Here is a 12,397-nt window from a genome sequence, read left to right as displayed (position 1 = left end):
AAATGTATTTCCTTAGCCTTATTGGACAAACAGGTAAAAGCCAGGCCTCAATGAATAGTTTGTGTATGAATGACATTTGGACGATGACATCACTGTTTTATCCAGAGTGGCTATATTTAAATGAAATAAATTAATAACTTATTTACAAAAAAAAAAAAAAAAAAACCCCATCACTGAACTTACTTAAGCTGGACTATGACACTATTTTCTTCTAGATCTGCTGTACAGGAGAAGCAAACTTTTTTTGCGTTATTTTCCTGTTATCACTGTAAAGCTGCCTTTAAATAATCTGTATTATAAAAAGCGCTATATAAATAAAGGTGACTTGACTTGAATGCTAGATGTAATGCTCTTGCTATTTGTGTTTAGGCTGTAATGTGTACATATTAAATACAGTACAGGCCAAAAGTTGGGACACATTACTATTTTTAATGTTTTTGAAAGAAGTTTCTTCTGCTCATCAAGCCTGCATTTATTTGATCAAAAATACAGAAAAAAAAATGTAATATTGTGATATATTATTACAATTTAAAATAATTGGTTTTCAATTTATTATACTTTAAATTATCATTTATTTCTGTGATGCAAAGCTGAATTTTCAGGATCATTACTCCAGTCTATCACATGATCCTTTAGAAATCATAGTAATATGATGATTCATTATCAAAGTTGGAAACAGTTCTGCTGCTTAATATTTTTTCATAACCTGTGATACTTTTTTAGGATACTTTGATGAATAAAAAGTTTAAAAAAATTAAAATAAAAAATAAAAAGAAGCAGCAAATGTTTTAAAAATAGAAATATTTTGTAACAACAATATACACTACTGGTCAGTAATTTGGGGTCAGTAATTTTTTTTCTTTCTTTTTTTGAAATAAATCAATACTTTTATTCAGCAAGGATGTGTTAAATTGATCAAAAGTGATAGTAAAGAAGATTTATATTATTAGAAAATATATATATTTTTTTTTGAATAAATGCAGTTCTTTTTAACCTTTTATTCATCAAATATATTAGGCAGCAGAACTGTTTCCAACACTCATAATAAATCAGAATACTAGAATGATTTCTAAAGGATCATGTGATAGACTGGATGTCACATGTGACACTGAAGACTGGAGTAATGATCCTGAAAATTCAGCTTTGCATCACAGAAATGATAATTTAAAGTATAATAAATTGAAAACCAATTATTTTAAATTGTAATAATATATCACAATATTCCTTTTTTTCTGTATTTTTGATCAAATAAATGCAGGCTTGATGAGCAGAAGAAACTTCTTTCAAAAACATTAAAAATAGTAATGTTTCCAAACTTTTGGCCTGTACTGTATATAGGCTAAATAATCATGAACACAATGACGGGGTGAAATGGGCTGTGATGCATGGGGCACCAGGTAAAATCTTGCCTAGGGCAGCAAATTGGTCAGGGCCGGCCCTGCTACTTGTTGATACATACTGAAAACGGTCAGTGGCTGTCGTTTTCAACTGATTCACATCATGAAAACTGGTAAAAACTTAAACTTAAAAAATAGAACAGTGAAACTCATTTAGAAACAGATTTTGTCACACAAACAGCACAAGTGGCTTGTGAAGAAACAGACTGGCTGTAAAACAATTTCATGCAAACAGAATATCACTGTGGAGATCAGTGTTTTTTCCGCAGTGTAGCGCGGTTGCCAGATTGCACCGATTAAGTAAAACACTGGGCATAAAATGTAATGCTGGGTACACACCAAAAGATAATCGGGCTGATTTTGGGCCGATTTCTCCCCTTCCGACAATCCTAGCTATGTCCCGATTATCTTGATGGTTTAACAGATTATTTTATCAGATTTTCCCTTGGTGTGAGGTGTGTTAAGAGTGTCCGAACCTGCTCGGAAGAACATCGGAGCCGCTCCGATCGCGAATCGTAAATATTAAACATGATTAATATTTACGATCAGAAATCCTGATGTGTGGGGGGAACTCCGAGGACAAACACGCGCACGCTCTGGAGATTATCACGTGAAACGAAACAATATCCAATCAGAAAGCGAGATGATGGAAGACACGGTCATTCTCACACACACACACACACACACACACACACACACACACACACACACACACACACACACACACACACACACACACACACACACACACACACACACACACACACACACACACACACACACACACACACACACACACACACACTTACACTTGCAGGAAGCTTAATGTGAAGATTTAGTACTATTCATAAGTGTAAATTTCGAGGAAACAAGCCTTTGTTTTTCATTTTAAGAGCAGAAATGTTACAATACCTAAACACAATATTGGGTTTGAAAAATAAGAAAGCTGCAAAGTGCGTTTCAATCTGTAAACATTTTCAAATTTTTGTTTAACTTTTAAGTTTGTCACTGTTTATGTATATGTCTTTTTATGTTTGTTTATCGGATTTACTCTTTGTACCCCCCTGACTGTAATTGTATAATTCTTAAAATCAATTAAAAAAAAAGATTAAAAAAAAAAACCTGAGTGTTAAGGGTTCAGTGAGGTTCTATAGACTAGAGGGATTCAATAACTTTTTCTAAAGAGACAATACATCCAATAAATAATAAATAAAGACAATAAAGAATGAATATATTTCTTTATAAAAGGTTATATATAATGGTAGGTACAATGGTTTTTTCACGTGAATTTTCTGTGAAAATCATTCCAAACACTATCGCAATTTCTTCCTGCATATCGTCCATCATGCTTATTCTGAAGTCTCACGATATTTTGCGAGATTTCCTGTGTTCATAGTCGAGACTCTGGTTGAAAATCTGTTTGTGTGTGGTGTGCTGTCTTTGTCACATCATGGCACACCACACACTACAGGAGCAAAACGCTTAAATCTAGGATTTTTTGTCCTCATGTTTGTGGTCTGTCACATTTTGAAAATCTTATAAGATGTAAAAAATCTTTTGGTGTGTACCCAGCATAAGAGAAAAGCTCTGTTTGGGTGATTTGGGAGATTTAAGCTATTTAGATCTGGCAACCACAAACATCAATGCTAGTGGGGACTTGTTAATAATGCAAGATAATGCAAATGTCTAATAAAAAAAAAGCGTTTTCAGGATAAAAAAACGAGCGGGCAAATATCGCGACGATTTCTTCAAATTAATCGAGAGAGGCAGATATCGTTATCGCTATTAAAATACGATTAATCGTGCAGCCCTACGAGAGACGGAATGTCTGTCTTTTGACCACAACTTTATTCTGTGTTTTTTATCTGCGAAAACGCGCGCCCCCGAACATTTCCCAACATTCCCAGCACTATGACTAAGGAATCTCTACGGTCTCAAATGAAAAACTTGCAAGCATACAATACATCACATTACCCCCCTTTTTAAACAAAGGTACATTCAGATTCACACTGAAACACGCGCATGGCACAAAACATGATTGGCTTTACCAACAACATAACAGTTACTTTTTTTTTCTTCTCCAAAAAACATCATAGAACAAAATAAGCTTTGTATTTATATATAAGACCATAACAGTCCTATACCGTAGTGCTAATGCAATGGGTGTATGTTTCATGTATTACAGGTCAAAACGTTTTGGTGGTTTTCTACTTCTGGATGAGCGGCGTGGACTCGGAGCCACCCCTGTAACCCCTCCACAGTCCTCTTGAGAAGGCTCAGGGACTGCTTGTTTTTCCTCTGGTGCATAGGGTTGAATCGGAGTGTCAGTCCCTGAACAATCAGTCTCTTTAACAAGCTCATCCTCTACAACCCGGGGTCTCAACTGGTCACCATGTCTCCTGAAAGTGACATATGTGTTTCGTCCCTGAACCTTGTAAGACACTGGCCCGGTCTGCTTTACTATCACACCTGGAATCCATTTGTTCCCCCCCTCCTGTGGTGTTTCGGAGGTACACTGCATCCTTTGCAGAAAAAGACCTCTCCACAGAACGTTGGTCATAATAGAACTTCTGCAGGTATTGCTTCCTGCGAACAGTGACATCTGGATGAACAAAGTCCAGGCGAGTGTGCACATGTCTATTAAGAAAAAGATCTGCTGGCGATTAGCCTGTAGTGCAGTTTGGAGTAGTGCGATACTGCATTAGGAAAAGAGAGATCTTGTCTTCCAAGTCCATTGTCAAGTGTGCAAGTTTCTTTATTCCGCTTTTAAATGTCTGCACATATCTTTCTGCAAGGTCGTTGGTAGCAGGATGACCTGGCGCACTAGTTGAATGAAGAATGCCATTTAGCTGCATGAAGTTTTTGAACTCCTCAGGCTCTCTCTGCAGACAATTCATATCTGCGTGAGTGGTAAGCTTTCAAACTTTCATCCACATCCATCGGCCAACCCTCCATGACATACTTCAGGACTTTGGATAACACCTTGTCTTTGCGTGTTACACGTGCCACCTGGTCCACATTCAAGGGAGCTTGTTCGAAGTGTTCAGCTATTAGTGAATGAATATTTCATTCACTGGGCTGTGCCCACATCAGTCGTGTCCGGCAAGGGAACATGCGAAAGGCCGTCTACATTACTGTGTTTCTCTGAGGGACAGTATTCAATATGGTAGTCATAAGCTGAAAGGATGATTGCCCATCATTGAATCCTGGCCACTGCCATGGAAAGTAGACTTTTATGCTCTCTGAACAAAGTCAACAAAGGTTTATGGTCAGTCACCATCTTGAATTTCCTTCCCCACAAATATTGGTGACATTTTTTTACCCCAAAGATGAGCGCCAACCCCTCTTTTTCTATTTGCGAATACTTTCTCCCCACAGGCGCCAGCATTCATGAGACATAAGCCACAGGACGTTCCTCTCCAGTGGGCATGGTATGTTGCAAAACAGCTCCAATCCCATAGGCTGAAGAATCGCAAGCTAAGGTGAGTGGTAGACTTGGATCATAATATACCAGAACTAGTGTTGGGCGATATGCTCTATTTTCATATCGTCCTATCGTCAGCCTTTGAGATCGGCGATACACGATATTATCGTGAGGGGGGCGGGGCTTACTTATTTGATTATTAACTTGCTTATTTACTCGTTAATTTGCTTGTTTTATTAGTTCGTTTTATATATGAGAATTGTTTTCTATTTTGCTAGCAAAGGTGGAGTGTTTATTAATAGGCTAAATCAGGTTATTTCCCGGGATAGTGAGGTAAAAAAAGATCCTAGAGTATTTCAACATGTCAGCGGGAAATTTACGGACACACATTATCCTCTCATGCCGTTACAGATGCAGCATTTTGACTGTACTTCTGCACGAGATGGGAACACATTTTAATAATTTCTTAGGTCAAGAAAGAGTCGGAGTTTGTGATATATGTCCTCCTACCAGTCCTCTCTCTGTCTGTATGCACTTCACATATCGCACTTCAATAAGCCCAAAGAACGCGGGTTGTGTTTTAAATGCCGGGAGAAATCAAAGGCAAAAATCTAAAAGTCGATCGGTTTATAGGCTACTTAAACTTATGACTCGACTCCGATAAAGGAAAACGGGTTAATGTGTTTACATGACATGCATTGTCAGTTTATTCAGCATATTCAAGTTAATAACGTGCATGTAAACGCGCTCATTCCCTGAAAATGAAAGCAGAAACGGACTGAGCTTTCGCTGCATTAACTTTATGTCTTACGTCTCAGTTCTCTCAGAGACGACGGTGGATATAACGGTATAGCAACTATCTTAATTTACTGGCTTAATATTTATCTTGTGGACTTACATTATTGACAGTGAAACAATTAGAAGAATATTACTTGTTAAACAAGTGTTTGAAGTTGCTTTTGATTTTCACAGATGGCAGAGTTGTGCGGCGTTCGTGAACTAAAGACTTTTATTAGGCCTATATAATTTTAGTGATATTATTATTATCATTAATATTTTGTAATCGTATTGTTTTTAGTGTTATTAGTGTCGTTAAATGTTTTGTTAATGTGCTATGGAAACAAAATACTGACGAACAACGATGCCGTCTTCATCTTGGCTCTGTATAAGAATGATGCGTCTGTTAAAACAAGCACTCTTGACAATTTGTGAATGGATATCATACACAGTCGGTGATGTCGCAAGTGTGGTGATGTCGTTATGAATTTAGGCAAGGCAAATTAATTGTAGTTCTTAATTTAATAACAATACTAGCTTCATAATAATAATAATAATAATAATGATTTAATACATTAATGGGAAAACGAGCTAATTATCGTATTGATATCGTCAAAGGCATCTGCCAGCAGCGATATCTCTGACTATCGTCGATACACGATACTATCGTCTATCGGCACAACCCTAACCAGAACCCTTTCGTTCGTAAGCAAGTCTTTACATTTTTCAAAAGCTCTTTGCTCTGACTGCTTCCATTCCCATGGTACATTATCTCTCAACAGTCTGTAGAGGGGAGCTGCCACTGTACTTTGGTTGGGCAAAAAACGTCCATAATAGTTGACCAAACCCAGAAATGCTCTCAGCTCCTTCACACAGGTGGGTGCTGGTGCATCCCGGATTGCAGCAACTTTGTCTGGAGATGGATGAAGGTCCTGGCTGTCTAGCACAAATCCTAGATATTCAATTAGCTTTTTCCCAATCTCACATTTGGACTTTTTCACTCTCAAGCCATTCTCCTGGAGCACCTCTTCAAGGGACTTTGCTTGATGCACTTTGACTGACATGTTTACATTTTTTCCAGTTCAAGGTGAGCTTTTGTAGCCAATTTATGCCACACAGAGCTGGCCCCTCCCCTTTTACTACTATTACGGGTAGCAATTCACATTGTTTTTCGTAGCTCACATTAGCTTGAAACTGTCCCAACACAGGCATAATCTCTCCTGTGTATGTTTTAAGCTTTACTCCGGCAACCTCTAGTGGCTCTTTTGAGAACGCAGCTTGAAATAGTTTCTCAGATATGATACTCACGGCCGCACCGGTATCAATTTCCATCATAATTTCTTTGCCATTTACTTTAAATGCCTCCATGAATGACTTTTTGTCGTTCTCATCACTTCTCCACATGTTTACTTTTCCCAGCTTCCATTTTTCCTCTGCAAGCTCTTTTGATGTGGCCAGTTTTCCCACAATTATGGCATTTTGCATCCTTGAAATGACGTACCTGAGGGCTGTGATCTTTGCCATGACATCTATAGCACTTTTTCCCCTCTGTGATCGGAATGTTGCGCTGCTCGCGCCCACGCATCCACTTTATGCACTACACCCGAGCGCGAGTCAAGCCCTCTCAGCTGCTGTGTCTTTCTCCGCCATCTCCATACTCAATGCGATCTCAAACGTCAGATTAGATTCTGACAACACTCGCCGTTGGCAGGCTTCGTTGCGGATTCCACTTACGAAACGGTCACGCAATGCCTCGTCCAGCGTTGCTCCGAACTCACAGCGCACTGTTTCAGCTCCGCTCCATATTCCGTCACCATCTCATCAGCTCTTTGATTGCAATGATTAAAACGGAATCTTTCTGCAATCAGCAACGGCTTTGGCTCAAAATGATTCTTTAAAGTGTCCTCTTTGTAAGACATTGTGACTGACCAAGACTCTACTTTCGGAACAAACTCGCTTATATTTCCAATAAGCGCCATAATGTGAGCAAAACTTTATCCTCGTCGCCAATTTTTCTGTGATGTATTGTTGTATTACAAATTTATTAAATTAATTTAGGTTTAAGACTTTGATTTTAGTAGGGTCAGTTTCTAGCTAGAGACTCCGGCCAGTCCTGTTTTCTCTATTGTGTTTTAAATGAGTCTCACCTTTCGGAGCCCAAATGGCTTTCGGAGCCCCTGGCTCAGACGTTGAATCGTTAGGTTGATTGGATTAGCTGTAGGGGAGACTTTCACCTTTTGTCTTTAATGGCTCTGGGATGGCTCTTGGAACCGGAGTTCCTTGCCAGTATCAGCATTTGAATAGTTACGCTGATTCAATTGGAGTGGTAGCGCTCTCAGAGTAGGGTGTGTTCCTACTTCATTTGCATGCTTTGTTCAGAGTCTCCGCCTCTATGTAATCCCTCCCCCTTGGAATGTATATAACTACAATGCATACTGTATTAGATTTAGACTTGTTGGAAGAACTGCAGCAACGCAAAGCGAAGTTCTCAATAAAGAATAACTTCTGCTTGAACGAGATCCCAACGTCTCCTGGTCTCTGCTTTGAAGAAGGAAAAGTTTCCAACAGTATCTATTCAAAAGAATACACGTGAGACGGAATGTCTGTCTTTTGACCACAACTTTACTCTGTGTTTTCAAACGCGCGCCCCCCGAACATTTCCCAACATTCCCAGCACAATAACTACGGAATCTCTACTGTCTCATATGCAAAACTTGCAAGCATACAATACATCACACTCAGTGTGTAATCTGTTCAGAAGTGCTTGCCCATGAAAGTATGAAGCCTGGAAAAATGCAGAGACATTTGGAGAGAAGACACCCTACTTGTGTTTAAAAACCTATAGACTTTTTTCGCAGAAAAGAGATGGAATTACAGACTCAAAAATGCACACTCGCACAACAAACCCAAATTACTGATAATGCTCTGAAGGCATCTTATGAAGTTGCATACCTGATAGCACAGTCCAAAAAGCCACACATGATCGGGGAAACCTTGATAAAGCCTGCAGCTGTGGCTATGTGTTGGGCCATGCATGGTGAGAAAATTGCAAGTGAGCTTATGACTGTCCCATTGTCGAATGACACGATAGCTTGCCGTATTCATGATGTTTCAAAAGACAATAAGAGTCAATTGATTGATAGGTTAAATGGAAAGAAATTTGCGTTACAGTTTGACGAATCTACTGATGTTTCTAATTCTTCTCAGTTGCTGGCATTCATCAGATACACATTTGATGGAAAACTGCATGAGGAAATGCTCTTCTGCTCAGTGCTGGAGGGGACTTGTACCGGCAGTGACATTTTCAACAAGCTGGACACCAGACTAAAAGAGATGCGACTTTCATGGGATAACTGCGCTGGTGTACTGATGGTGCAGGTGCAATGGTAGGTAAAAACAAGGGACTCAAGGCAAAGGTTTTAGTTGTGGCTCCTCGTGTTAAGTTTACGCACTGCATCTTTCACCGCGAGTCTCTTGCTAGCAGAGCACTTGACAGTGAGCTTAACAGTGAGCTTAACAGTGTTCTCAAAGGTGCAATCAAAATTGTAAGTCATATAAAATCACGTCCAGTAAACCGCTGCTGTTTCATACCGAAGTCCGGTGGTTGTCTCGCGGGAAGGCGCGGGAAGCCGGCTTTACGAACCGTGTGAGGAAGTGCACTCATTTTTGAAAGAATCTAAATCTGAATTCGCGCATCACCTGGTAGATCCAGATTGGTTGTCAAAACTTGCTTATTTGGCCTGTATATTCGAAAGGCTTAACATGCTTAATCTTTCATTACAAGGTCCAAACACAAACATCCTGACAATGAATGAGAAAATGTATGCATTTGTGAAAAAGCTGGAAAGATGGGCTGAGTGTGTTGAACAAGGTAATGTGGAGATGTTTCCTGAGCTGGATGAATCAATCAGATGCAAATACAAATATAAAACCAGTCCTAATTGAAAGAGAACAAGTGGACAAAAAGATTGAATCCAATATTGGGTGATAATATACTGTAGCATAACAAGTGATTTATAAGCAATTTTTTGTAGGCCGGTCATTTTTGACCGGGAACACCACAAGTGTAACTCTGTGCCATTTTGTACAAAATAAAAGTTTTTCAAATCAAAATTCCTGGTGAAAAATTAAAGTAGACTAGTGTGATCAACAGTGCCAATTTTCTTCAGATTTTCTTTAATATTTCCAAAATATTCAAAAAATGAGATGCCTACTCTCAAATAAATGAGGCCTAGGATTAATCAGATGCAAATAGAAATATAAAACCAGTCCTAATCGAAAGAGAACAAGTTGACAAGGATTGAATCTAATATTGGGTGAAAATATAGCCTAGCATAACAAGTGATTTATAAGCTATTTTTGTAGTCCGGTCATTTTTGACCGGGAACAGCACAAGTGTAACAAGGTGACAACCCCCCCCCCCCCCCCCCCTAAAAAAAAGTACGAAAATTGTCAAAAAACATTTTAGAAGTAGTTATACCATTTGTGAACAAAGTCACTAAGTTTCAGTCCAAAGCGATAACATTAAGTAGTATTTTCGGGAAAAAGAAAATCTTCTCTGGGTCAAAATGACCCGAACAACACATGAGGGTTAAATAAAATAATTTTTATTTATTTTATTTAATCTATGTTGATTATATGAAAAGTGAAAAGCATGAGTAAGATCATAAGATGCGCAATATATCGGGAGACAAATAAAGTGGGCAGACATGATTTTGACCACTTCATTAAGTTTATTTTTGTAGAAAGCTTTTATTTAAAGTGAATTTCGTTTTGTATTAATTGTATCTTAATTTTAATCAATAATCAGGCGCGTGAACTGGAGCTCGTCTCATAAATGAACTGAAACTCAGCGTATAAGCTACTTGCCTCACAGACCTGAGAAATATAGAAAGCTTGAAATGTGTACTTTTAAACAAAACAATTCAAAACGAAAGAAAACAGACTGCTCTCTGCTTATGTAATCCGTATGAAATGTGCATTTCTCTCTGGCGCGTTCACTGCGAAGATCTCGAGTCAGCATTGTCAACTTCATCTTTGCAGCCGACACTGACACAGTTGTTTATTAATAAACAACTGAAATATCTCCTTGCTATATTTGACATATTCATAATCATTACTTTTGCCGGTTCTTTGTGACAGCTTTTAGGTGCGTTATTGGCAGTGCCACCCTTACATGTTACATGATGAATGCATCACCACCACTCAATAGTTAATATTGTTCTTTGGTGTTCAGTTTATACAGGTTTTTCAAATGTTATTTCATAAAAATATATTTTTTTCTCAAAATCTCTCTCTTTTTTCTCTCGACAACGCTTTAACTTGGCACAAAGTTCTGGAAAAACTTTCAGTGACATCACAATATGCAAATTTGTTCAAATTCATACCTACGTAATCACCATGATCAAAATTGTACTTTCTTTAAATATATTTTTTTCCATTACATTTTGAAAAAAAAAAATATATATAGACCTACCTTTTTTTTTTTTTTTACTGCAAACCAAAATATTTTTAAGGATGGCCTAACTTCCATTACATGGTGACTTAGTTTGCTCAGCAGCAGTTTAATTGTCTTTATCATTTGCTATGTTGTTTTGGTAAGATTGCATGGAAAATTGCACTGGGAGTGAAGACGCTGTTGTGTATGTTCAGTAATAGGTGCACATATCAACGAATAACACAACACGCTTCATTTACCAATCTGGCTTTCAGTTTTCAATAAAATAAGGACATTACACATTTGTGTTTTATTTTTTATTTTTTTACTAAACCGCTTATTTGTAAGTTTGATGAACAAAGATGATCTCCTCTGTCGTTTTATTAGCTATGCTATGTTCTATAAAACTATAAAACTATTGTTTATTAATGACATATTATGTATCTGTTTATTTTCTCTTCTTTAAACATCAAATCAATGTTTGTTTGTTTTTTGCATGCTACCTGCACTGTAAAAAATCCAACTTGCAAATTGTTAACTCAGTTTAAAATTTTAAGTTGAGTGGGCAAATTTTTGACTGCAATGTTGAGTTTACTTATGAAAACTATTTAACTGCAAGTGTACTACTATTTTGTCCAATGAACAAACAATTAAGTTGAGAAAACTTAATATTTTGATTTCATAGTTCGAACGTTTAACTTCCCGTCATCGCGCATGCGCAGTCTGTCTCGCTGTACGTTACTCGGGGTTCTCTTACGAGAGGTCTCTCGTACTGCGTAAGATATCTTACGCTAGGGGAAAATCCTTTTTCCGCGAGATATTGAAGCCAAAAATTATCCTTAATTTTGTAATAATGCAAAACGCGTTGCGGCAGCATGCAGACATAGGCGAGGCAGCTCGCGCGCCTATTGGCTGCTCTGCGGCAACTGCAGCAGCCTATCGAGCGAGGCCTGGCGTGACGCCAGACCCAATCAGGGCACTTCGCGCCCGCTGCGTCACGTCCTGCCGAAATGGGCGTGGTCTAGGCATATAAATACCGCTCGCAGGCAGCTATTATCTGATTTTTCATCCTTCAAGCGAAGCACACGCATCGCTGGAGCTGGAGAAGAAGCCGCGCCGTCTGAAAGAGAGCACCTTCAGCGGGACGAGTCACTGAAGTCGCTGGCCGCGCCGCCTTCCTTGCCTTCCTGCTGCGCTATCCGGCGTTATATCCTTTCTCTGCTACTGTGTTTATGTATGTGTGTGTGCTCGCCGCCGCGACACACACTATCATTGCACTAAAAGAGCTGGGCGTCTTTTTGAAGACGCCCCTTTTCCTGATCACGCAGCTCTCGCTCTGTTCTCGCGCCGCTCACAGGGGAT

At 38.7% G+C, this 12,397-nt stretch overlaps 1 protein-coding gene and 1 long non-coding RNA gene across 4 annotated transcripts in view; both read right to left on the bottom strand.

Moving 5' to 3' along the window:
• LOC309511529 (cytosolic 5'-nucleotidase 3-like) overlaps nt 1-12,397 on the bottom strand; it is a 169,919-nt gene that overhangs the window by 137,605 nt on the left and 19,917 nt on the right. The window lies entirely within an intron of this gene.
• On the bottom strand, nt 4,914-6,118 carry LOC309510758. The gene is made up of 2 exons (XR_014210427.1): nt 6,047-6,118; nt 4,914-5,975 (listed from the first exon to the last, which is right to left on the bottom strand). It is a non-coding gene; the product is annotated as an uncharacterized lncRNA (long non-coding RNA).

Source organism: Leuciscus leuciscus (genome assembly GCF_965113295.1).
Source record: "Leuciscus leuciscus genome assembly, chromosome: 12".
In the NCBI taxonomy this organism is placed as follows: domain Eukaryota; kingdom Metazoa; phylum Chordata; class Actinopteri; order Cypriniformes; family Leuciscidae; genus Leuciscus; species Leuciscus leuciscus.
This window is presented reverse-complemented; position numbering and strand designations above follow the sequence as displayed.